Raw genomic sequence first — 26,450 nt, 5'->3', positions numbered from 1 at the left:
CCAACAGGGGAAACAAACGGCTGGCGGAACTAGGATAACAGATAGTTGATTATGACAATCACACAACTTAAAAAGTAGGAGAAACAGGTAAAAACCTGACCAACGCTTCATGGAAACTTGAGAAAAGATAGGATATGCCCCGTGAAAGAAAGAAGGGGGAAACCTAGTCTCTGGTGAAAGAAGGATACCAGACAAGGATCCAAACAATCAAGGGGGCTGGTGTCCCAGGTGAAAAGAACTAAAAGAACAGCCTACACAACAGCTACCCTACGGTGCAGAGGCAGATATGTATTAAAAAAAACTGCAGGAGGCAACAGACGTGGCTGTACCCCAAATAGGTAGGTAGGTAGAACAACGAAAGGGTAATAACACAGAAGGACACCAGACTGCTGAAGCTAAACAGCATCAGGAGCACAATAAAACAGAAAAGGGCCTAAACAAGAAAGCAGTGCCCAGACGGAATTCAAATGAATACACCAAAAAGAGGCTGATACTACAAGGGCATTAGGGAGGTGGAGTTGTGAAACCCAGGCCCGAACTAATAGGAACACAATATGAGTAGGAGAAAATCCCACTGAGTAAAACAGAACAAATAGAAGGTCCACACCGAAGAGGGACAAAGACTGGAAGAAAAGTAAACAAGGCCAGCAAGTGTGCATGCCTGTGGTACCAGTGTCGCCCACCTGGAGGAGCACAGAAAGATGAAGAAGTCGTCCCTATAGGGGATACTAAGTGTACAGATAGCTCTGAAAATACCTCTAAGGCATACAAAATAAGGTCCCCCAAAACAGGGGGGAACAAGGCTATAGTGCATCCATACAGCATAAACAGAGTATAATAAAAAAATCAAGGGTCAAAAAGAAGCTGTAAGAACAGACTCCCACGAGACTGCAAAGCCAGATATGCTCCATATGACTGGAAACGAAACCTGTCACTGACAGCATAATGAGAAAAAAGTACCTGCAGGAAGCAGGAACACCACACCAGATGTAACCCTAGAAGGGAGAGAGTACTCTGCCCTATGAATACGGACAAGAGTCAAAACAAGGGGAAACAAACTGCCCCCGACAACCCTAGTACAACAAAGTTAAGACTCCGTACCACCATGACTATCCCTGAACTGGCATAAAGCAGAGTTGGCAGGCACACCAAAAAGGGAGGTGCCATCAAAAGGCATGTCAATCCGAATTAGAAGAGACTGACTGGCAGGAAGCGCTAGACTCCCCGAGGGTGTTTGCAGTATCCTCTAGGTTGCGTCTGATACAACTCAAAGTGCTCCACAGGACATATTTTACGAGAGTAACATTATGCAAGATAGGGAAGACCAAAGACCAACTCTGTCTGCGACAATGTGGTGATATATGCACTTTTTATCACACAATATGGAAATGCCCTGCAATTAAACCGTACTGGGCTACAGTGATGAGCACAATTACACAGGTTAGCGCAAATCCTGTACCGCCTGAGCCTAAACGATGTCTCCTAAACATCTGGGAACCAACAGACATGAATCACACAGCCCAAGCTTCGGCAACCCTAAGCATGACAATAGCAAAATGAAATATTGACAGACTTTGGGGGACGTGTACTGCCCCAATACTGGGAGACTGGTCTAAAGTTATGGATATTGCATTGGTGGCTGAAAAAGCTAAATATGTTCACAGAGGTTGCCCCAAAAAATGGGAACGGATGTGGGGTAAATGTAAAACATTTAGGGGAGTTATCTGTACCCCACCGACTATAGATCCCTTTTCTGAATATGATTAAAAGATAACACTGTATGTTCACTGACAGACCTTATGATGTATGTGCGACATTCTATATACCTATGTTCTAAAATATTGTAAAATGGGAAAATACTGTCTTATGGATATGTCGTACCGCAAATGTTACTACTGCAAGTCTTGCCTTTAAATTATTTTTTTTTTTTAAAAAGGGCATGTCAATCAAACTAATTTGCACAGGCCCCAAAAATCTGGAAGTACGCAACCATGCGCACCGACAGAGAGCAATGGAAGAGGCCAAAGCCCGACCCACAGACAGTAGTATCCATACCACAGCAGATGCCAAGTGTGGCAGCTTAATGCCCATCTTGTACCAGGGGAAGAAGAGTATTCTGGGCTTCCTCAGGAACGGAGGGCAAGAGGCGCTCCAGATTCCAACGCGGTGCGGGAGAAGCAAGCGAGCACACAAGAAGCACAGAGAGCGCAAAGCAGTACTAGAAGAAGAGAAAATTCACCTACTGCAAGCTGCAAATTTCCTGGCCTCCCTTTCCAGAGAGACAGGGGTAAGAAAAACAATATTTTGCATGGCTAAAGCATCCCAAACCAGAAATCTTTTAGTAGAGGGATGTCTAAGTAGACAGGAGGGATCCTCCGGGGCCAGTCGATGCCTGTGAAAAATAGAGCAATCCAGAGGGAGCCCTGTTTTAGGTTTAGTCCAAGCACCCAACAGGATATCGAAAAGACAATCACGAAGAAAGTACAGGCAAATCCACTAATTGAGTATGTCCGCCAGTGCAGAACTCACCTCTGTAGCCAAACCAGGAGGAGACAGGAGGCTAAGGCTGGTGAAAATTCTAAGCCACTGGCATCACCCAAGTCAAGTAACCAGCTAGATTGAATAGGAGGTAGTACTGTGTCAAGAATAGGAGGGGGACACACCACACCGTCTGTAGTACTTCCACAGCCATTGTCCTTGAAGGAAAAAACAAAGGAAAAATCCAAGACGGTCTGCGCCATATCCGACACTGTGACCCAAGCCGGGTGATGCCAAGGTGGTGACGCCTCAACGTTCAAAGGAAGGTGAATGGGCGTCGATGGCACAACTGCAGGATCCGGCAGACAAGAGCTTGATGCTTACATTGGAGTCAGCAGACTAGAAGCAGGAGCCGAAGGTATGAGCCACAATGGGCTGTGCACCCTCACCGCTTAGGTGCCAGACATGAGAGGCCGACCTGAAGCCGAGTGAGAACCCATCAGCAGATTCACAGGTATGAACTCATGCACCTCCGTGGGACCTGAGGGCACTCTAGATAGAGGTGACGCCCGAAGAACAGGATAATAAGAGAGTGAGAATACTGTCTTATCTGGGTCAGACGCCTCGACCCCCCCGGAGAGGTGGGGAGAAGCAGGGTGGACTCATGCCTCGTCAGTTCAACAGAATAGTGGCTAACAGCGGTAGGCAACAAAGGCGGGAGGCGCTGAGACTCGCCTCCGGATGTCGAAGGTGAATGACGCCCACTGGAACGGCTCCTAGAACAGACACGAGTAGGGGACTGAGGACGATGAGAAGATTTCAAAGACTGGTATGTCCACACCACCAGGAGCTTCATATGACATTCCCTGTGCGCTTTCGGTCGGAACTGCTGACAATAGTTACACTCAGAGTCGTGGTGCTCATCCAAACACCACATGCAAACTGAGTGAGGAGTTTTCGTCCACAGGACTTACAAGGCTTGAACTCTGAGGACATTGAAGAGGGAAAAAGGCACATTACTCCGTCGATGAATAAAATGTCAAGTAGTCCAACAACAGCCAGAGGAACTGCTGTGCAGATCCACGTGTTAACACGAAAAAGAAGGAACTGACACAGCGTGTAGGGGGGAGGGCTCATATTGACCCCATTGATGTCACATCCGGGAGACCACGTCGCTCTAGAGCCGCTCAATGCCCTCTACCGATGTACAGAGGTACTGCTGAAAATAATTCCAGATCCAGTCTGGGGCCAGGGACAGATTCTAAGATAAGGAATCTGGGACTCGATGTCTCTATGAGACATGCTGGTTTACTAGACTATAATTCCAGGGGTCATCAATCCAGGGGCGGACTTAAATAAGCAGTAACTATTTTATCGCCTTCACAAAGTTTGCAGCAAGAATAACTTGTATCTGGCTACCGGTCGGTTTCCCAAACGACTACCTGAGGCTGAAGCAGTAAGTGCATATTTGACAGAAGTGTTCTGTCACATACGCTCAGTCTATACATCTGGCTAATTCTTTTCCTGCAATTTACATCTCATATATTGTCAACACCACAGCGTGTCATGGGTCCTGTGTTTGCGATGCGCCATTTAGCCTTAAGAACCACGGGCTGATATATCAGGAACTGCCTTTCATGTAAATCAAACTGTTCTCATAGCACCTCGATTAGCCATGGTCCTTTGAGTTTTAATAAATGAATTCAATAAAGAACAATCTCTTTTAAGAAACCAACATCTGGGATCTGGACATCTTTTTGTGTGCTCACTGTTTGGACAATGTTTGTTGCAACTGTTGAAAGTGCTGAACCTCTTTGTGTTTAATGTTGATATAGGAATCTTTTCCTAAGTAGGGAGCATAGAGGGGAGTGCTCCTTGGTTCTTTGCACTATTTGGATAGAACTGAGACATACTAAATCTTTCAGGTGCGGACTTCTATAGCCTCTACCCTCAATCCATTTGTATTTACACTTTCACAATTGCTTTATTAACGCCTTAACCGCGGTGGCAATTCTGCTGCGGTGCGGGGCGTTCCATTAAGTGGGCGGGGCCGCGTCGGCCAACAGGCGTGCGCAGCACTACCGGGGTAGCACTTGCGACGGCCGTTGGCCGACGGGCGCACTTAAAGGGTTAACTTTCTTGCGGTCTCAAATTTGCTTGAAAATACAGCATTTGCCGATTCTATTTTCAAAAATGTCTCATGGGGAAGAACCCCCCCAGCCCCTACACCTTATTACAGTCCGGCTCGCTACAGTGCACTCACCCCAAACCTTTACACTACAACCACTTTCAAATGTCATCAGCTGCCAATGCTACAAACTTCACAAATATTTTAAAGTATCTTCAAAACTCAAAAAAGTGTATATCTTTATCATGTGAAGCTCTGACGTTAGTCAGTCTCATTATAGCACTACACCGAGAAGCTCTTATTAAAAGTCACCGTTTTTAAACATGAACCATTAGTGAACGAAGAGGCAAGACAGTGGACACGTAAACCCTGTACATGGATCAGATTATTATAGAGTGACAATATAGTGGATTAAATCAAAGACAATAGGTTTTTGTACAACTGGTGTTTTGAACTCCCATATTTGAAAGTGCTTTCATCTGTGTAATGAAAAGAATAGAAAACGTTTTGGTTAAATGCAATATTTGCCTAACATCACACAATTTAAGCAGGGAATCAGCGATTTATCCAGGTTTTCCGCTTTCACTTTGTACAAATCAGCTACTAAATTGGTGTCCTTTGTCTTTCCTTATATTAAGGCTTTGTTTTTATCAATGTACGTTTTTCTGCAGTTTTTATAATGCACAGACTTGACCCAAATATATTGGAGGACTTTATATAAGGACCAATTGCATTACACACTCTTTTAGTGAGAGAATAAGTGATTCACCCAGAATCACATGGTTGTTGCCGATGCAGAGACTCAAACATGGTCCCAATCAGGGTTGGACTGGGATAAAAAAATCACCCGGGGCACACCCAAAAAAATGGGCTCACATTTATGTATTGCCTTTCCGCAAAACACTGCTTCAGAAAAGGTTTATGAAAAGAAACGGGGGCAAGGTCATGTTTTGTTAACTTCACTTAGATAAAAAAAATACATAGATTAGTTCATGCTGCTAAGCCACACATTAATGCAAGTGAAACCACTTCTGCTCAGGCCTCCTGCCCCGCTCAATCAGCATACATTAATGGCCTGCCCAGCGAGAGAAAGGAAGTGATACCCCCGCCCATCTGCCTCTAGAAAGGCCACTCGGGCACCCACTGGGCCGCTGGCGGCATCCTAACAGCAGACAGCCCCCAGGCTGCCCAAAAAAGCAGCCCATAGCTGGAACTTGGCTACGGGCCCTGGTCCTCCCTTTCAGAGTGGCAGCCTGGCCGTAACGCTACACCCATTGTAGAGGGAGGATGGCAGGCAGAAGGGACATGAAAGCTTGGTTTGTTATGGTCTTTATGTTCCAACATGATCTTGAGCTAAGCTAGAGCCAAGCTTCAGTCTCAAGCCTGGCTCAAGCTTTCAGTGGCTCGTCCACATCGACTAGGATCTGTATTGTTTATGTACCGAAGCTCAGAGTTCAATGCTATTTATTACCACTGGTGATAGTTTTGAGCAGCCATTTTACACAGAGGTGGATACAGACAGGAGTACATTCAGCTTATTAAATTGCGATCCTTTATGCATGCATCATAAGTGATGCAATGTTTGTCGCACACAGTAAGGATCACATGTGATAAAGTTTGCACCCTTCGTTAAGTTACAGCAGGTCAACCCTATTGGAATTTAACAGGAGGAAAAGGATTGGGATGTAGATACTGGCGAAGTAAGCAGCAAAATCAGCATGCTATTCTACAAAATGTCAGAATAGATGATAATTGTTGCACTTGAAAAACTCCAAACACCTTGGTGTCAGATTTTGCCAGATACAATAATTATCACAACCAACAGGAACCATTCATAAGGAGGCCCCAAGCCTTGAGTGGGTCAGGATGACCTTCCGCTTGATAATGGTAATGAATGGCACATTATGTGTTACTGTGCATTTGTCTAGAAAAAAGTTTTCAAGCAAAAACAACGCATGAAGGGAAAATCACCATTAAAAAATCAGATAGAAGAGGGCTTCTGGTTTAGGAGATTTGTCTCTCTGTGTATAGTCATAGTACTGTGGTGCAATCTGAAAGGAGGTGAATAATGTTTTTCTTGTGGCAATGCCAGTCTGTGGTAATTAAATACCATTCGACCTTTGTGCTGTAGTAGTGAATGCGAGTTCAATAGTACAGTTGCTCCAATTACATTACCAGGCCACGTTTATTTTCACTACCAAAGTGTGCATGAATATGTGGATGGTTCTACTGCACAAAATACAATGAGATAAAACCCTTTTTTGAAATAGTTTCCATGCTTTATGTAAATTGCTTCCTAATGATAGCCTCTGCAGCAATTCACTATTTCCCAATGCTTAGTTAATAACCTCTTCATGAAAACTAAACTAAAATCAGAATATTTAAATTGCATGGATTCCCAAATGTTTGCTGAACATGGACAGTTGATTATATATATATATATATACACATACATATACACACACACACTAGATAATGCCCTCGCCCCGTAGTAAAGTTTTTGCATTAATGAATCATATGTATATATACACACACACATATATATATATATATATATATATATATATATATATATGCACACACACACACACACACACACACACACACACACACGTTTGAACAACTCTCTTTCACGGATCAATATTCTGGTACTATAAAATGGCACCTAAAGAGTTAGTGCTACAATAGGTTGGGCCTGCTAAAGCAATGGGCAAAATAAACATACAGACTTGTCCTTGACTCCACACATTCTGTCCTGAGCCATTAAAGGACTATATGAAAACATGTGCGTAAGTCACAAGAGCACCATTGCAAGAACAGTTTTTCTCTGTTAGGGCACCAAATGAAATGAAATGAAAAATTACACTTGTATAGCGCATAACTACCCGGAGGCCTCGCAGCGCTTGAGACTGATTACTGTGTCGGGCCAACGGGTACTTAGCACGCTTTTGCAAACAAGTGAGTCTTCAGAGCCTTCCTGAATGACAGTCGGTTGTTGTTTTCTCTCAGGGTTAAAGGCAGAGAGTTCCAAAGCCTCGCCACTGTATGGGTAAAAGAGCGTCCGCCCCATCGGGCTTTCTTGATTTTGGACGAGGTTGCCAGATGCAGTGTACCAGAGCGAAGAGCTCTGGATGGAGTGTAGGGTAACACTAAGGGATGCAAAATGGCCGGGCCTGTTCGATGGAAAGATTTGTGCAAAATGCACATGGCCTTAAACTGCGTTCTGGCAGCCATAGGGAGCCAGTGAAGTTCTTTTAAAGCCTCCCTGGCTGATTGCCAGCGAGGGATGTTAAATAATAATCGGGCGGCGCAGTTTTGGGTGACTTGAAGCCTGTTGATTACTGCCGCCGGGGCTCCTAGATATAAGACATTTCCATAGTCCAGGCGAGAAAGTATCAGGGCCTGCACCATGACCCTCCTCGCCTGGAATGGAAGCAGAGGGAGCACTTTGCGGAGCATTTTCATTAACCCGACGCATGTGGAAGCGGTTTTGCTGGCTTGAACTGAAAAATCCAATGCTTTGTCAAGCCAGATTCTCAGGCTCTTTATCTGGGGTTTTGGGGGGGGGGGAACCGAGACATGAGGGCCAGATGGAAGCCAAGGTGGTCAAGGAAGGGTTGCCCAATAGCATGATCTCGGTCTTCTCCCCATTGAGTTTGAGGTGGGAGGATTGCAATGGGCACAGTGTCTTGAAGAATCAAAATCCTCTTGTTTTAAACAAAACAGTCAAATGTTCAATCAGGGTGCAGTGCCTGTATTTCACTTGGCTGCAGCAATGACAAACCGCTCGATAGCTTCAAATAGTTTTTATTCCTGTGCTACACATAAAGCATGCTGTAAAGCTACATTACAAAAGCACAACCAGGATTGGCAACCCAATAGGTCTCACCTATGTAAGAGCTATTGGCTTAGGCAAGGTGGTTTAGCCATGTTGTACACCACAGTCACTACTGTTCAGCTTGGCTAAAAGTTAGTGTTATGGCATGGGGTGGGGTAGATTGAAGTTGTGTAGATTGGGGTGGAGTGGAGAGGGGAAGATTAAGGTAGATTGTAGTGGGAGAGTTGGATAGATTAGTGGGGTAGATTGGGGTGGAGTGGGGATAGACTTGAGTAGATTGGGGTAGATTAGAGGGGTAGATAGAGGTAGGGAGGTCACGTTAGATTGGAGTGGGATATATTGAGGTAGAGTGGAAAGGGATATATTGGGATAGATTGGAGTGGGGTGGAATAGGGAAGAGTGTGTGGACTGGGGTAGATTGGGTGGATTAGAGTACAGTAGATTAGAATGGATCTGGGTAGATTGAAGAGGGATGATATGCATGGGGTAGTTTGGAATGGGGTGGGGTAGATTAGAGTGGGGTAGATTGTGGTGGAGTGGGGTACACTGAGTGGGGTATATTGAGGCAGGGTGGATTGGGGTGGGGTAAGTTAGACTGGACTGGGTGGGTTCGATTTGCGGAGTATGATGGAGTGATGTGGATTGGAGTGTGGTAGATTGGATTGGAGTGTGGTAGATTGCATTGGAGTGTGGTAGATTGCATTGGAGTGTGGTAGATTGCATCGGAGTGTGGTAGATTGGATTGGAGTGGGGTATATTAGAGTGGAGAGGAGTTAGATAGATTGCAGTGGAGTTTGGAGTGGAGTACACTGGAATGGAGTAGGTATATTGGACTGATGTAGAGTGGAGTGGTGTTGGCTGGAACGGAGTGGGTTGGATTGGGGTACACTGGAGTAGATTAGAGTGGGGTAGACTGGGTAGATTAGAACAGAGGAGGGTAGATTTGAGTGGAGTGCGGTAGATTGGGATGGGGTTGATTGTGTTGGATTGAGTGGAGTGGGGGTAGATTGGAGTGGGTAAGACTGGATCGTAGTGGAGTGAATTGGGGGAGTGAGGTGAATTGAAGAGGTGGTGGCGTAGATTGAGCGGAGTGGGGCAGATTGGGGTGGATTATAGTGAACCTAAGTGGAGTGGAGTTAGTGGTGTACAGTGAGTGGCGCAGATTGGAGTGGCGTGGTGTGGCATGGCTTAGAATGGAATGGTGTGTCATAGAATGGAAGGGCATTGAGTTCACACCCACTCCTCTTACATGGGTACTCAGCAGGGTGGTCACAAATTCTCTAACCTTGAAGACAGAGAAAGAAAAGTAAACACCAAGATCTCTCAAAAGACACCTTGACATTTGACCTCCGAATTGAATGCACAGCAAATATGACAAGATAAGAACAAGATTTAACTGAGTTACTTGTTAAACGGAAGCAATGTGGCGCAGTTGTTTTTTCCTTCTTTTTTGTTCGTATTTCTCTTCAAAATGCATCCTATGTGCAATCAATCCTTTAAAATTGTTGAAAACTTTGACTTTCATATATGTTATCCTGTGTACGTACCTTGGGTGCCCTGCAAGGCCCTCGTATTGTATTGGCTGTCAACAATAAAATTATTTGTGAAAAAGAACACGATTTAAAGGTCTTTTGAGAAAGCGAGTTCATGGAAGAATACAGGTTTGAGCAATGGGAGGGTTGGACCCAAGCTTACCATCCTTAAGCCAGCAAATAGAAAGCCAGAAAACGTGAGTTACAAATCACAAAGCCAAAAGTCAGCAATGGATGGAATGCATTCTTAGGTTAGCTTTATGACCGTCCCCAAGATGTCTTTAACAATTAGATGGGTTCTACCTAAAAACGATTCCTTAGTGCTTCCTTGGTATAGTGGTAAAATGACAAGGCCAAGCTCAACAGGAGCTAGTTTGGGTAACCAGGATTTAGTCCAACATAATATATCTGAAATATCCAGGTAGAACATTTACTTTTTCTCAACAAGAATGGATTGCGAAGCATAAAGAAAACTTGTTGAAGTAGACCGTTCTCATGAAAACTTGTCAAAGTAGACCGTGCTCATGAAAACTTGTCAAAGTAGACCGTGCTCATGAAAACGTGTCAAAGTAGACCATACTCATGAAAACGTGTCAAAGTAGGCCGTACTCATGAAAACGTGTCAAAGTAGACCGTACTCATGAAAACGTGTCAAAGTAGACCGTACTCATGAAAACGTGTCGAAGTAGACCATACTCATGAAAACTTGTCAAAGTAGACCGTACTCATGAAAACGTGTCAAAGTAGACCGTACTCATGAAAACGTGTCGAAGTAGACCATACTCATGAAAACTTGTCAAAGTAGACCGTACTCATTCTAAAGACACAGTACACAGATGTGTTCTGTGTAAACTAATTAAAATCTGGATCAATAAGAATTGGGGATCAGGTATGTCCAATGCAGCAAATCTAATTTATTTTCAGCACCTGGATCGTGCTATTGTTTATAAAGGGCTGAGTTTGCTCTAAAAGAGTAATAGGGGCAAAGCCAGATTTGTTTTTGATTTCTATCCTTCCACCTCTCTCCTATATATGACAACGCTGCTGAAACAGCCTGCAGACTCCAGACTTATTCAACTAAAAAATGTTATTTTAATTTTCTTACTAAAACTTAACCCACTGAAATGCCAAAAAATGGTGAATTCAAGAGTCCCCTGATTTTGTTTTACAAATCTCCCTCTGGGTTGTCACTACATGTTGATATGTATGGTCTCCAGTCATAATTTGACTATCTCTAGCCCTTGGGAAAGACAATGCGAGACAGAAAAACGCTGGTCATCTGCTCCCATTGGCCTTTGGATGAAGCATTGGCTAAGGCAATAGGTCTCGCCTATGCAAGAAATATTGGCTTTGCCTCCATGTTTTAGTCATGTTGAATTCCAACATGGCTGCTGTTCATCGTGGTTAAAAGTTAATGAGGTAAAGGACAGCGGTGTGAAGTGGAGTTTCATTAAATGGAGTCAAATGAGGTGTTATGGAGTGGTGCAGAGTACAGTTGAGTAGTGGTGTCAAGGAGTGGTGTAGAGTACAGTAGATGGTCATGGGTTGTCGTAGAGGGAGTAGAGTGTCAAAGTGGAGTGGCATAGAGCCTTATGGAGTGGTGCAGAGCGGAAGTGTATAAAGTGGAATGGCGTAGAGTGGAGTAGTGCGTCGTAGAATAGAGTGCATTAAAGTGGCAGAGTCATAGAGGGAGTTGCATAGAGAATTTCGAGAGTGGCGTTTCAGAGTAAAGTAGAATTTAATGGAGTAAAACATCAGAGTGTCGTAGAGTGGAGTGTCGTGGAGTGGCATAGAGTGGAGTGCGTAGAGTGGAGTAGTGTTGTAGGGTGGAGTGTTAGAGTGGAACAGAGTGTAAGAGTGGAGTAGAGTTTAATGGAGTAGAACATCAGAATGGAGTAGAACATCAGAGTGGAATATCAGAGTGTAGTGTTGTTTAATGACCTAGAGGAAGTGGCGTAAAGTAGTGCAGAGTAGAGTGCATTGGCGTAGAGAGCGACGTAGAGTGGGGAAGAGTGTAGTGGCATAGAGTAGAGTAGAATAAAGTGTGTGCAGAGTGCAATGGCATAGAGTAGATTGGGTTTGAGTAGAGTGCAGAGGTGTAGAGTGCAGTAGCGCAGAATAGATCAGAGTGATGCAATGTGTAGTCGCCTAGAATGCACTGTGTGGAGTGCAGTAGACTGGTGTAGAGTAGCATGCAGTGGCATAGAGTGCAGTGGCACAGAGTAGAATAGAGTGGCGTAGCATGCAGTGAATCAGGGTGGTGCAACTTTGAGTTCAGTGGCAGAGAGTGCAGTCTTGCAGAGTGTCGTGGCGCGGAACAGAGTGGCGGCGAGTAGAATAATGCAGTGGTGTACTGTGCTGCAGAGTAGAGTATAGTATAGTGGCAGAGTGCAGTGAGGCAGAGTTGTTGGTGTAGAGTGCTGTGGCGTTGGGTGCATTCGTTTGGTGTAAAGTGCATGGACAGAGTGCAGTGGTTTAGAGTAGTGTGACATAGCGGGCACTGGCGTAGAGTGGTGCAGAGTAGAGTGGTGCAGAATGCAGTGGCATGGAGAAGATTGTTTCAGAGTAGAGTGAAGTGGCGCAGATTGGAGTGGTGCAGGGTAGAGTGCAGTGCCATACAGCACATTGGCGTAGAGTAGTGTGGAATAGAGTGCAGATGTGTACAGTGTATTGTTTCAGAGTAGAGTGAAGTGGCGCAGGTTATAGCGCATTGGCGTAAAGTGCAGTGTTGCAGAGTAGAGTGGAATAGAGTGACATGGCTTAGAGTAGCGAGGAGTGGCCTAGACTGGAGTGATGTAGAGTGCAGTGGTATATAGTAGAGTGGAGTAGGATGCGCTGGTATAGTGGTGCACAGTAGATTAGAGTGGCGTAGAGTGCAGTGACAGTGCACTGGTGTGGAGTGCAGGAGTGGTGCAGAGTAGAGTACAGTGGCATAGAGTACAGGGGCACAGAAGACTGGGGAAGACTGGCGGAGTGGTAGAGTGGCATGGAGTACAGTGCACTGGAGTAGCTTACAGTGGCATAGAGCGCAATTTTGGAGAGTTGAGTGGCGTGGAGTGTTGTAGAGTTCAGTGGAAAAGAGTGCAACAGTCCACAGTAGAGCAGTGTGGGGTAGAGTGCATTGACATGGAGTAGGTGGGTTTAAAGTAGAGAGGCGTAAAGTGAAGTGGAGTGGTGGACAGTAGACTGCTGTGGTGTAGAGTAGACTAGAGTGGGGTGAAGCCTTGTACCATGGTGTGGTAGTGTACTGCCATTGCAGACAATACATCTTCAATTGAAATGACCATTACATTTGTACAGACATAGTTTTGGTGATAAAAGTATACAGCGTACAAATGATAATGTGTGCAAATGTCATCATCTTGTGTATTGATTTGATCGTATTAAAATATTTGTTTCCACTACACTTCAGAATTAGCAAAAAATTTGCTTCATTTGGGCTCATCTAAATCTGATCTATTCTGAAATATTTGCACAGTTCATTTGCAGACATTTACATTTTGTTTTGGTATAAAACAAAATAACATCGTACAGCCTTACATAAGCACAACACCAGTAGCCAGCCTGTTTGTCACATAAATCCCATCACTTTGAAGTCAGAAAAAGAAAAGTAAACACCAAGCTCCCTTGAAGACAGAGCCTGACATTTGACCTCTCTCTGACTGCACAGCAAAAGTGACAAGAGAAGAACATGATTTAAAGGCCTGTTTACAGAAATCCAGTACTGGTGGAAGAATGCAGTAAATAGGGTTTGGGAAACTGAAGGGGCAACTCAAGCTAGACAGCCTACAACAATTAGAGGCAGCAAATAGAGAGCAAGCAAATGTGAGCTACAAAGCGGATAGTAAGCAATGGGCAGAATATATTCCCAGGGAAGCTTTCCAAATGTCGCCAAAATGTTGTTAGCAAACCAGCTGGCGGTAGCATTTTTCAAGCTCCCGCCAACTGGGAGCTGACTTGTAGGGAGCGCTGAAATTGCTCTCGCCAAGCGAGAGCACAGACAGATTTCGCAGGCAGGGAAAATGCTATGTCCCGGGGGTGGGATATCAATGGCTCCGAAGGGGGGCTGCATGGCCCTGCTCCAATTTCTCTGTATAACTGAGCCCCAGGGGTTGGGGTATCCGGGGCCAAAACAGGCTCAGGGAGGGAGCCACAGCCCCCCTCAACTTTTCACGGCTGGGCCCCCGGTGGTGGTGGTCCCAGAGGCAGAAATCTGCCCAAGAGGGGAGCTGCGTGCCCCCCCACTTTTACTAAGGCTGGGCCCCAGGGGCTGGGGTCCCTGGGGCTGTAATTGGCCCGGGTGGGGGGCTGCACGGCCCCCTCACCTTCTGAATAGCTGCTCGGTCCCAGGTGGGGAACGTCCCAGGACTGAATTCGGCCTGCAGAAGGGGGGCCATATGTGCCCACTCTCCCAAAATAACATCTGAAATGCTCCCCCCCGTAAGCATGGTCCGCCTATCCTGATAAGTAAGACGGTCTCATTTATGTGATGGGGGTGTGAAGTTTCACCGGTCTCTCCCACCTTATGTGTTCTGACATAGCATATGACGTCTCTTTAGTAGAGCCGCTTACGCGTCTTTTAATGACCTACGACTTCTACTGCAAAAGTAGGAAAGCTGCACACACGCACGGCAACATGCAGTATTTTGAACCCTACACCTACTAGATTATGGTAAGGAGACCAAAAATACACGTTCTCCAAGTATTCAATCCAGACATTGGAGGTAGAATAGTAAATGAACATGTCCTCTAATATTTGAAGGTATTTAATTGCCATTGGTCTGCTTTTGACGAAATCATTGAAATATATTCAATTTCAGGAAGTTTGAATTACAGAGAAGCTCAAATGGTGACAGCAGCAATTGCACCAAAACGAGAACCTAATCAGCTTCAGTAGCCAACTAGCCCACCAGGTACCTCCAGTATGTGCCAGGGAGCTCCGTTGCAGAGTGGTGTTCTGAGGCCACGCCCCTTTTTACACCTCTCTGCAACGCAGCTCTGTGGCGCTTACTGGAGGTAGCTGGTGGGCTAGTTGCACCCCAGGGACCCTCAGTATTCAAGGGGAGTTAATTCCCCAACTTAAAACGTGCCAGGGGGCGTGTTTGCACAGTGGTGAAAGGAGGGGCGGAGCCTGAGTTCACATGTTTGCAAACACGCCCCCTTCCTTCACCCTTGTATAAATATTCCTCTAAAATCAGTCGAACTACGAATTCCGATGTAATCACCTGTTATCAGCAGAGAACGCAATGCGGCATCTTTTAGCCCAGCACTGACCCTGAAAAGTAATTCTTAGTGTTTTTGAAACGTACAAATATTCCTCTAAAATCAGCCGAACTATGAATTCCGATTTACTCACCTGTTATCAGGAGTGACCTCAGTGTTGCTTCTTTTAGTCCAGCACTGACCCTGAAAAGTAATTCTAACCATACTAACCAGTAACTTGTATTTCCTTCCATAGGAATCCATTGTCTGGTTTTCACCAGAAAAGTTTCCAAGTGTCTATTTTCACAAACTACAAATATTCCTAAAAAAAAAAAAAAATCGCCTGTATGACTTAAAGGCATTCTTTCAACTGTTTACAGGAGATGCACCCGTGCTGGATCCAGGAGCCACCACTGAGTAAGAAAAAGTAACGTTAACACTACTTACTTTTAAAATACAATAATATTCCTCAAAAATCACTACTATAACCAAAACGCTTTTACTCAACTGTTTACAGGAGATGTCACAGAACCACCAATGTCAATTTTGCTCTTGTTGCACGGTGACCTACTTGTACCTTGATTTGTCTCTTTGAGCTGTGTTCCTGTGTCTTCTTCAACCGTATGTAAAGCGCTCTGATACCCACTTGGGTCACGTCCGCGCTATATAAAACTTATAAATAAATGTTGCATTGTGTCTGAAATTGTGTTGCGCATTACAACAACTGTAACTACTGTACTTAGAAGACTATTGCCTATTTGCAAAGTATTTAAACTAAATTAACTCAATGAGAAAGTATATTTTGTAATGTATAATGTAATTATAATGTAATTTAAAAAATAAAATATCTAAAAATAAATTGCTTAAAAAATTGTAGAAAATAAGTATAAAAAAATAAAAATAACAATTAATACATTTAAAAATTGTCATTTACAAAACCTTTGAAATTCACTGAAAAAAACATAGGTTTCAGGCGTGTTATAGTTAGCTGGACATTTCACTCATACAAAACCATTGAAATTCCTCCGTTATAGTTAGTTGTACTAACTAACTCTCGCGCCCGCAATGTATTGGTGATGTCACATATTACATCATCCATGACATGGTCAGTGATATCACTGATGCCATCCCAAATGACATCACTGATGACATCACTGATGACATCATCCTTGTGACAATCTGATACATCTCATCATACACTAGTGTAACCGTTCAACACTCAAAATATGGAGTACCATATTTGAAACCATTGACACACTAATACATGTTTCTAAAAACCCACTCAGTGATTCCTACATCTACACACACATCTAAACACTTACCTATATATTCACTCATACATGCTAACAAAGATCAATAGAACACTATTAAATATACTTATACACCTACATCGACATTAAACACCAGCACACATCCTATTCACTTTTGCAGTCATCCTATTCACTTATGCAACAATTGATCATACTTATATTTACTAAGCTATATATTTATACAAAAAACACTTTACTTATTCATATAGATAGTAACTCATACTTAGTGCGTTATAAAATCACTATTACAAGTATACAGTTTTCGATACAGTTACTCATACAATCACTGAGTCTTATGTATATTTATTTATATACAGCAACTGTCACATACACTGCCTTTTTGCCTTTTATATTTCTACTTTGTTGGACATGTATCATTGAGAAATATATTTACTCATCACCACACCCATAAAGAGATTCACTCACCCAAACAACTGTTTCCACATACAGTCTTAACCTCACATACCTATTAAATCAATGATTTACACATCTTTGGACAGTCACACATCTTCCACCCAATCACACACACATTCACTATCCCATACAATTACTCAAGTATTTAATAACTAATATAAACTTTCACATAGCTAGTAACCAACTTATGTAGTAGTTTACCCAACAAGAGATAGAGTGATACAGATATGCACAGTTTAATCACTATCCCATATATTTAGTGAGACACTTTAAATGAGTCACTTAGACAGTCAATCACACTGCTACTAAATCCTCCATCCAGACACTTATTGAGTCACTTAGACAGTCAATCACACTGCTACTAAATCCTCCATCCAGACACTTATACATCCACTCAGTCTTCAATTCAGATTGCTATATATATATATAATACTTGTTTAAATATCAAAGCAAACCACATTCACTGGATGATGTCATCAGTGATGTAATTTGAGATGGCATCAGTGATGTCACTGACCATGTCATGAATGATGTGACATCACCGATGGATTGCGGGAGCGAGAGTTACAGTTAGGTACAACTAATTATAACGGAGGAATTTCAATGGTTTTGTATGAGTGAAATGTCCAGCTAACTATAACACCCCTGAAACCTATGGTTTTCTCAGTGAAATATATATATATATATATATATATATATATATATATATATATATATATATATATATATATATATATATATAATATCTGTATGCTGTGCTGGGTGGAAGTAATTTGTAAATGGCATGGCAGCAAGCAGATGAAGAGGACTGGCTAAAGCATATAGAGTGTCACCTTCCTCCACAAGTCTGCTGTCATGCCATTCACATACTTCTTCCACCTAGCACAGGGCAGTGGGTCAGCCCACTTCAGCCATAGGCTAACTTCCCTGAGTGAGGGCATCCTGCTCTTTCGAAAAGGGCATATCCGTCCACCAAGAAGTTCCCTTCAGAATCAGAAGCTATTGCGACAATAACATACTTTTGGTTTTATCCAATACTTTTTGTCTCATTGGTAGGGGGTCCCGTAGCTCCCCCAACAATAACGTCTTGCAAAAGCCAAGGCAAAAAAAAACATTGGCAAAGACAAAACGCAAACAGCCAAAGTATGTATGGCCTATTGGTTTTGCCAAGACTTGTTTTAAAATGTTCTCTATATTAAACCCATTCATTTAAAAATATTTTTGACAACCAAAAGGTAAGTCCAAAATATGTACAACTGCTCAAAATGTCTTCAATCAGTGCTTGAAAAATGCATATCTGTATTTTTCAATTGAATTTAAACACAAGCCCCTTACAACCCCAAGCCTACTCATATCATCTCAAATTAATCCATTTTTTAACACGAAGGTGGCCACTTATGTTATTGAAAGTACTACTATTAGCTGTCCCCATCAAGCCTATCAAATACAAATTAACCAGATCGTTTTCACAATTTAAAAACAAAAAGGTACACCTAAAAGCAAATCCCTAAGGGGTTAAAATGTATGCGTCAACATGGACGAATTGAATTCAGAGGCATCGCAGATCAAAACAAGGGCTGCTGTTTCTTGAAAAATATAGTGGAAAAGTAATAACAGTTCAATTTACCCGGTTGGATGCTAGAGAACCCTAAAGTGCCAGCTTCACAGCATTTGTGTTCAGCAGAAAGGCATACACTAATGTACACAAGATCACAATATATTACAAATGTTCCCTTCACAGCTATCATATGGCCGGATATCACGCGTGACACCATCCGCCGGTCTTGGCTTTTTAATCAATACCACGTTGCTACATGACCCTTGTAGTTTCACTTTTAACATTGGGGGCTATAGGCTCCAGAATGGAGTCCCTGGGGGGCTGGCTGTTGCTTTCATTCACACACGAAACGAGTCATGCTCTTGTTTTGTTAAAAGTGAATACAAACAGAACCATCACGACGTGTATCATAAAATGTCACCTCAAAATGCCAACATGCAGAAAAATACATCAATAAGACCACAGATGTTAGTTTGCCCTCCACAAGTGAAAAATATAAATAAATACAACTTAAATGTATACCAGTCAATTTAATGTCCACACACTTTAAGTTCCATATTTCTACATAATTTAAAATGATTTTCAGCCGAGAAAGAGAGAGCAGCACCTCTTAGGTGGTGCATAGGGAAGAATGCTATACAGGTCGGTCGGAGATTCGGGCAGTGACAGAAAAGACAATAACTGTGCTGAGATAACACACGTGTTTAATATTTTTTTCCTTAAAGGCGACACCATATGTTTTCAAAGAAAGCGAACTTAAGTAAATGACTAATATTTCACTGGTTTTGCTTAATGTCCCGATCCTTTACTATCTGCCATAAAATTCCATGTTTCGGTGTTTTTGTCCCTCCCCCTTACATAATTTGTATGCTCCGTCTTCGACAAAATAACCTCCGCACCACGACCTCCGCGCAGCTCAACGCCACCACTGCTATTCCTCGTGCACCGCTTACAATCAGATACTTTCGCTCGTCCACAAAAAAACACACACAAACAAACCGATAATTCTTGGGGGTTTTGTTTTACTCACCGCAGAAAGTGGGAGTTCTGCCTATTCTCTGGTAACTCGAGCCAAAAAATCCCTTTCCCCCTCTCAGCATGGGGAACTCAGGCTCTGTTTTCCTTGTTGCCAAAAACTTTGAAAGCTTGAAACCGAAACAAAATGGAAATCACATTGGAAGCGAGATTTGATTCAGGAACTAAATCCGTGTAAAAAGAAATCCTTCTCTGCTGCCCCTATAGGTAGCATTTGTTAAATGCACTCAATTGAGTTGAGTGTTAGATTAGAAACTATGTAAAGGCCTGTGAAACTTGGGGGCGGAGTATGCCATTTGATGAAGAGATATTGGAATACCTAGTGAACATTTCACAATTCTGTTTATCCTGGACAGACTTTATGGAAATTCAAGATTTTTTGAATGTCAGAGAGGTCATTATCAATGACATTTAAATTGCAATCCCAGGCAAGAGTTGTTTTATTAAAACATATTATCACCACCCTGAAATTCAGAGTAGCTAGAGTATTAATTTTTACAGAATCTGCAATGTGTTATTGTTTTATGATTAATTCCTGCTACACACATATCGAATCCGATGTATGTGGTCTTTCCAGCATGGAGAATTTACCGAGTACATTAAAAATCATACCCACACAATTTTCCCTGAACAGTTTCAGCTGGTGAAGCTAGCAGATGCTACACACTGAAATGCTTCTGTAATTCCCACATTTTTTGGGTGATATTTATTGCACATGGAAAACTCCAAACTGGTGTGTCCTCCCTGGACTGGAGACAAGCACCCTGGGACAGGTTTCGCGGCATCACCCTCATCAGCCAGGCTAGCTTGAATACAGTAGCGCAGCGAGCCCGGGACCAACGTCTGGGCATACCCTTCCCACTTAGGGAGACAAAATCAGAAGGAATAAATGATGGACGGAATGCTTAACAATGCAAACATTCACCCTCAGTCACAAAGATTCATGATATCAACCCTACCATATAGTCTGTAACTCTAAGAGCTCTAAAATGGAGGCATTTACTCCTAATATATATATATATATATATATATATATATATATATATATCACGTAATCTTCAAACCTCCACACACAAGCGGCGAAAGAAGAGGCAGACCCCGCGTTATCCAGGCAAGTTGTTGTTTATTCACGTGCCTTTCAAAAATGTAACGTTTCGAGTACTAGCGTACTCTTGTTCACACACCACATTCTTGTTTAGGGATTTCTTTTATGTTTGCGGTTCTGACCCCACCTGCGGGCCACACCTACCACACGTGCATCACAAGGTTCAGCCTACAGCCTGGTTTGAACAATTTAAAGCCACAGTACATGTTTAACCTTGTGATATATAGTTGCATTTAAACACATTTAAAACCACATTGCATAAAATAATGCCTGATATAAACTTCATCATGATGATTAAAAATGTATATATATTATTGTGCAAATACTTTGAAAATTTACATATCTTAACTGCATGAATGCATATGAGAATGTTCATAAAAAGATTATTGAAATGATATGCTTAAATGCATAGTTCACTACTAAATCAATTTGTAATGAAAACTAGAACATTCACAAAATATGTACACAAAGCATTATGAAAAGGTTTTTGTGTTGAAATTAATCACAGTACCGTTAAAAATTGATACAGAGCTTAGCAGAACTTGTGAAAAAAGGAGGATATGTCACCAAGAAGCACCTCAGTGTATAACTGTGATGTTGAGCTACAGTCCTATATACTTATTTAAAATTTATACATTATAAACTTTATGTCGCATAAATATTAAGGACTATTTACAAAAATGTATATGTACAAAGCATGAAAAAAAAGTGCTCAAGTATATTCACAGTGCAAATGAACCACCTAAAGAAATTTCTTTTGAACCAATGATTATTTAAAAGACTGCCTTGTTCAGAAACCTGAACAGCCAATTCAGAAACAAAAATCGGACTGCAGATCACCTAAAATCGGTGCATTACTGTAAATTACATAGAGTTCAAGACGTATGTAATTCAACACTCTTAACTGCGGTGACATAACAGCTGAACCGTGAAGTATACTGTATATATTAAGTGCAGAGTGTGTGCGTTTGATCAGTGTTCCTACAAAAAATTATGCATGTCCTCTGTCGCATTCAACCCATTTGGTTGCTTGCTGTCGAGCTTGATAATGTACCGTGTTTCCAATCGGCGTAATAGTTTGTCGCGGTCACCACCGCGTCTGAGTGGAGCAACAGCATCGATTACATAATATGTAAGACACGACAGGTCCCTGTCGTGTCTGCTGTTAAAATGACGCGCCACCGGGTAAGCACCATCGTGGTTAACAATAGCACGAAGGTGCTGCAGTATCCTAACATGCACCTGAGCACCGGTACTGCCCACATAGCGCAGACCGCAGGTGCACGTTAGGACGTAAACCGCAAACTCCGTTCGGCAGTTGTAATTGCCACGAATTGGTATTTCAATATCAGAGAATGGAGTGCGGTAATGGGTGATGTTCTGCCCAAATTTACATGCTCGGCATGAGGAACATTTGTGGAAGCCTTTGCCTCCAAACCATTGTTTGACTAAAGGTAATTCAGGGCTGGATTTAACCAGCTTGCTGTGCATACTGAATGCGCGCCTGAATGTAATCACAGGTCTATCAGGAGTCATATCACGTAAAACACCATCAGTTTTTAAGACTGCCCAGTGTTTGTTCATTATGGATTTGATTTTGCGGTGTTGTCTGCTGTATGTGGTTATTAACCGGATCGTGTCAGCGTTCGCATCATTGTCAGGGGATTTGGGTGTCAGCAAGGAGACTCTTGATTTTTCTCTACTCTTTTGTAGTGCATTGGATAAACAGCCTTTGCTGTATCCCCTTGCCTGAAGTCTAGCTAACATCATAACGGCACCTTCCTCAAACTTTTCTTGTGTGTTGCAAATTCTTTTTAAACGCAACAGTTCGCCAAGAGGAATACTCATTATGACATGCTTTGGGTGACCACTGCTGGCGTGTAATATACTATTACCAGCAGTGGGTTTCCTGTGTAGGGATGTGCCGCCAATCACAGTACCAATGATATTAATACAAACAACATATATATATATACACACACACACACACACACACACACACACACACACACACACACATATATATATATATATATATATATGTATGTTTATATTTTATATAGAGCAAATCTAACCAAAGACAGCGGAGCACTGTTTAATGTCTAAAACAAATAAACAGTAAACCAGTGATTGGGGAGGTAGCTGGATTCCAGAAGCAGAAGTGGACTGTTACTGCATCGTGATGTAGTGTTCTTTAAAGAGGTGCATCTTCAGCTCTTTCCTAAGTTGAATCAGAATTGTGTCGGTCTTGATGGATACAAGGATATTGTTCTAGATCGAAGTTCATAAAGAGGGTGTGGCCTAATGGCCAGAGCTGACACAATTGGGGCTGGGGAACCACCTTCGAGTCTCAGCGTCCGTTCAACATCCTGTGATTCTGGGCAAATCACTTTATCTCCCCGTGCCTACCAAAAAAAAAAAATGAATATGTTCTTGTGTTATTTAACTGGTGCTCATGTAAAGTGCTCCAATACATTCGGGTTTAGTTTGCGCTATGTAAACCTGCATGAAGAAAATTAAAAAATAGAAGGAGAATGCCTTTTACCGTGTTTTTTCCTGTTTGCATTTTTTTCTTGCAGTTGATTGATTTCTTGAAGATGGTGTGGGCTGGCAAGGTGAGCCAGTGGCGTTCCACCAGTATGAGGTGAATGTGGTCATATTTCTTTAGGCCCTGAATGAGACCGGGTGTGGCATGTAGAATGCACTTTAGTGGGGTCTAGAGTGGATGTATGAGAGGCCAAGGAGTAGGATATTCACCCTCCACATGCAAGAGTATGAGGGTTTGAAAAGCAGTTCCAAAGTCTCTTTTTCGGAATAACAACTTCACTTACAGAGGGCTGATACCAGGTCATCGCAGTTGTCTTGGCTGTGTGTTACGTGAGTAAAGATTAGTGTCCAGGGTGAATCCAAGTCATTTGGCGCTCAGTTTTGGGAAAGTTCAGGTTTGAAATCTTCAAGGTCCATCTCATTGAACAATACTTAGATTTCTTGTGTGTGGTTTTTGGCAAGTACATGAAATTTAGTCTTGATGGAGTTGACTTCTGGAAGTTCTGGTAGGCACATGCAGGGGTGCATGAGATGCGGATAGTGTTTAAGGTACAGGATGTCTGGAGCAGAAAAGATTTTCAAGTAGAGTTGTGTATCGAAGGCATATTGGTGAAATTTTGATGCCATCATCAGTGAGTCGAGTCCAAGTTGCTCCATGTAGAGGTTTAAAGAGGACAGTGGGTGAGATGGACCCATGGGGAACTCATCAGATCTTCTGGGACCTGGAGATGCCCATATGAAATGAACAGGAGTCATTTGGATAAGTAGGGGGCAGGGCGTTGCCAGTGAATCCCATTGAAGTCATTTGGGTATGGATGAGGGAGGATAATCAACGGTGTGAAATGTGGCTCTGAGGTTCAGCAATATCAGGAGGCAGGGCTCATATTTATCTGTTGTCAAAATGGCATCGCATAAAATATGTAAGGTAGCTGTCTCCGTACTGCAGCTTGATCTGAATTCAGAGCAGTAGTTATACTGGAAATGGTTGGCACTGGTGTGCTCTTGGAGTTGAGCGTGGAGTGCTTTTTCAATGATCTGCTGATAAACGGTAGGTGAGGTTTGGCCTGGCAATTGGTGAGATCATCAGAGTTTAGTATGGTTTTCTTCAGGAATGGAAGGATCAGGATTGTCTTGAGCAGTGACGACCAGCATGGCTAGCAGGTGGCGAGGTAGGCGTGGTGGGGGGCGAGCACGCGAGGGGAATCGGAATTAAACAAAACTTACCTTGTGGCCCGGTCCCGCGTCTTCTCTGCTCCTGCCCTCCTGCCTCCGACAGGAACAGGAAGCAGGCAGCCAGGCTCCCTCCCCTAAGCAAATCACAACGCTGCAATGCAGTGTTTTGATTGATCTGAGCACCATGACATGGCACTCAGCCAGGGGCTGGAGAGCTGGGCATGTTAACCATGCAGGCTGTAATGCAGCTTGTATGGAGAATGGGGAAAGTGCACATGACTGGTTTGGGCGGCCTGAGAGGGCTGACCAAACAGTCATTGCGCACTTAGGAGTGGGCAAACCACTCCTCCCCTGCTCCAAGAGCAGAGCAGCCCCCTCCACCTGCCTGACGCAAAGCAGCAGGACACAAAGCATACAACGATAATAACTCTAAGCTATTATCATTTTATGTTTCTCACTGATTAAAAGCCGTGGGGTGACGCTCCTCCACCATAGCGGATGAGCCGCCCCTGGTCTTGAGAGCTTCTAAGACACATCCTTAAATGAGGATGACATTGAAAGTGGTGTGTAGAGGTGAGATAACTTCTCTAGAGAGAGCTTGTTTGAAGGATAAGGGCAAGACATCATCTTGACATTAGGAGGATTTATGGTATTGAGTTTGACGGTGAGAAATTCTAAGAATCAGGCTCCGAACGATGACATTTGAGGGATGCTACACAAGTGAGTGGGTACCAAAGGAGAAGTAGGCTTGGTGTTGTTGATGTGCTATCCGATATGCATGTTTACACTGAAAAAGAAATTGATGGGATTGCCCTTGTCTGTGGAGGGAGGGATAGGATGGTCGGTCCGAGGGTTGATGCTATGCTTGATTCTCTTCAGGGTGATATGCTTCTGTTCATTTTATTTGTAGCGGTGGTACACTTCTAGGCATTGGCTGATCTAATGAGTCATTTCAGTAGCATAATCGTGACTTCATTAGCGGAAGATCATTGGCGAAGGGATCGGATGTTCTGTTTTTACTCCATTTTCTTTCCCGTCTGCGCATGAAGCGTTTGTTGTCGATAAGATCTTTGGAATACCATTATGCTAAAAGTTTCAGCTTGCATGTGCATGCTTTAGTTGGAGCGTGGGTGTTCAAATGGGTTTCCAGAAAAGTGTTCCAGTCATTTAGAAGGGAGGTGACCTCAGATGTAGAGTTGGCAGTTTGAGAGATGAGTTTGAGCTTTAGGTTGTCGATAGAGAAATCTATAAGTTATCTGAAGGTTTGTTCTCTTTTGCGCTGACCAGGAGTTTTGGTTGGAAACTGAGGAGTGAGGTGGGAAGAGTGCATCAACTATACAATGAGTGATAAGGTCAACAATGTCTTCTGCATGAATTTGTTCTGAAAGTGCATTAATGAGCATGGATTGGACTGTGTTTTTGGTAGTTTGAAGGTGTGTGTACGCTAGTGGGATATTTATGAGGTTGCATTTATGGATGATGAGGCTGGTATGTTTGTGTTCATAGTATAGGTCTCGGTGCCATTGCAGGAATGGGTACTGTGGCGATCTGGGCAAGGAACATGATGAGATATGACTTTGTGGGTGCTTGTTTTGGTGGAGCAGTGGTTATGCTCCAGTCCCATTTCTGGCCTCAGCTGTAACGCTTGGGTGCTTGATGAACTGAGAAGGCAAAAGTGGGGAGGAGGCAAGATGTTTTAAATTAGAAGTGCAATGATGTAATTTCCCGAAGAGGTAGATACTGAGAAGTGCAGCAATTACATTTCCTATAGAGATGGATGCTGGGAAATAAGGATGTTCACTTTTCTCTCTTTGTCTTTAAATGTTGGTTTTGGTGGGGAAACAGTGACGTCACTTCCTGAGGAGGTAGATACTGGGATGTGAAGTGGTGGTACTACCTGCAGAGATGGGTGCTGGGAAATAAGGATGTCCACTTCTCTGTCTTCGTCTTTAAAAGTTGGTTTGATGGGAAACAGTGACGTCACTTCCTGAGGAGGTAGATACTGGGGTGTGGAGTGGTGGTACTTCCTGCAGAGATGGATGCATGGAAATGTAGTGAAGGCGCTCCCTGCCGAGAAATGTAGTGAAGGCGCTCCCTGCCGAGGTGAACGTCGGGAAATTAAGTCTTCTT

The 26,450-nt window shown here is 43.1% G+C and overlaps 1 protein-coding gene across 1 annotated transcript in view; it reads right to left on the bottom strand.

Annotated features, from left to right (window-relative positions):
- PIAS3 (protein inhibitor of activated STAT 3) overlaps positions 1 to 19,631 on the bottom strand; it is a 324,307-nt gene extending 304,676 nt beyond the window's left edge. The window contains exon 1 of the mRNA XM_078670587.1: positions 19,491 to 19,631. The gene's annotated coding sequence lies outside the window, so the exon portion shown is untranslated. The remainder of the gene's footprint in view (positions 1 to 19,490) is intronic.
- Between the last annotated feature and the right edge of the window lie 6,819 nt (positions 19,632 to 26,450).

This window comes from Lissotriton helveticus, chromosome 12 (genome assembly GCF_964261635.1).
Source record: "Lissotriton helveticus chromosome 12, aLisHel1.1, whole genome shotgun sequence".
In the NCBI taxonomy this organism is placed as follows: Eukaryota; Metazoa; Chordata; class Amphibia; order Caudata; family Salamandridae; genus Lissotriton; species Lissotriton helveticus.
This window is presented reverse-complemented; position numbering and strand designations above follow the sequence as displayed.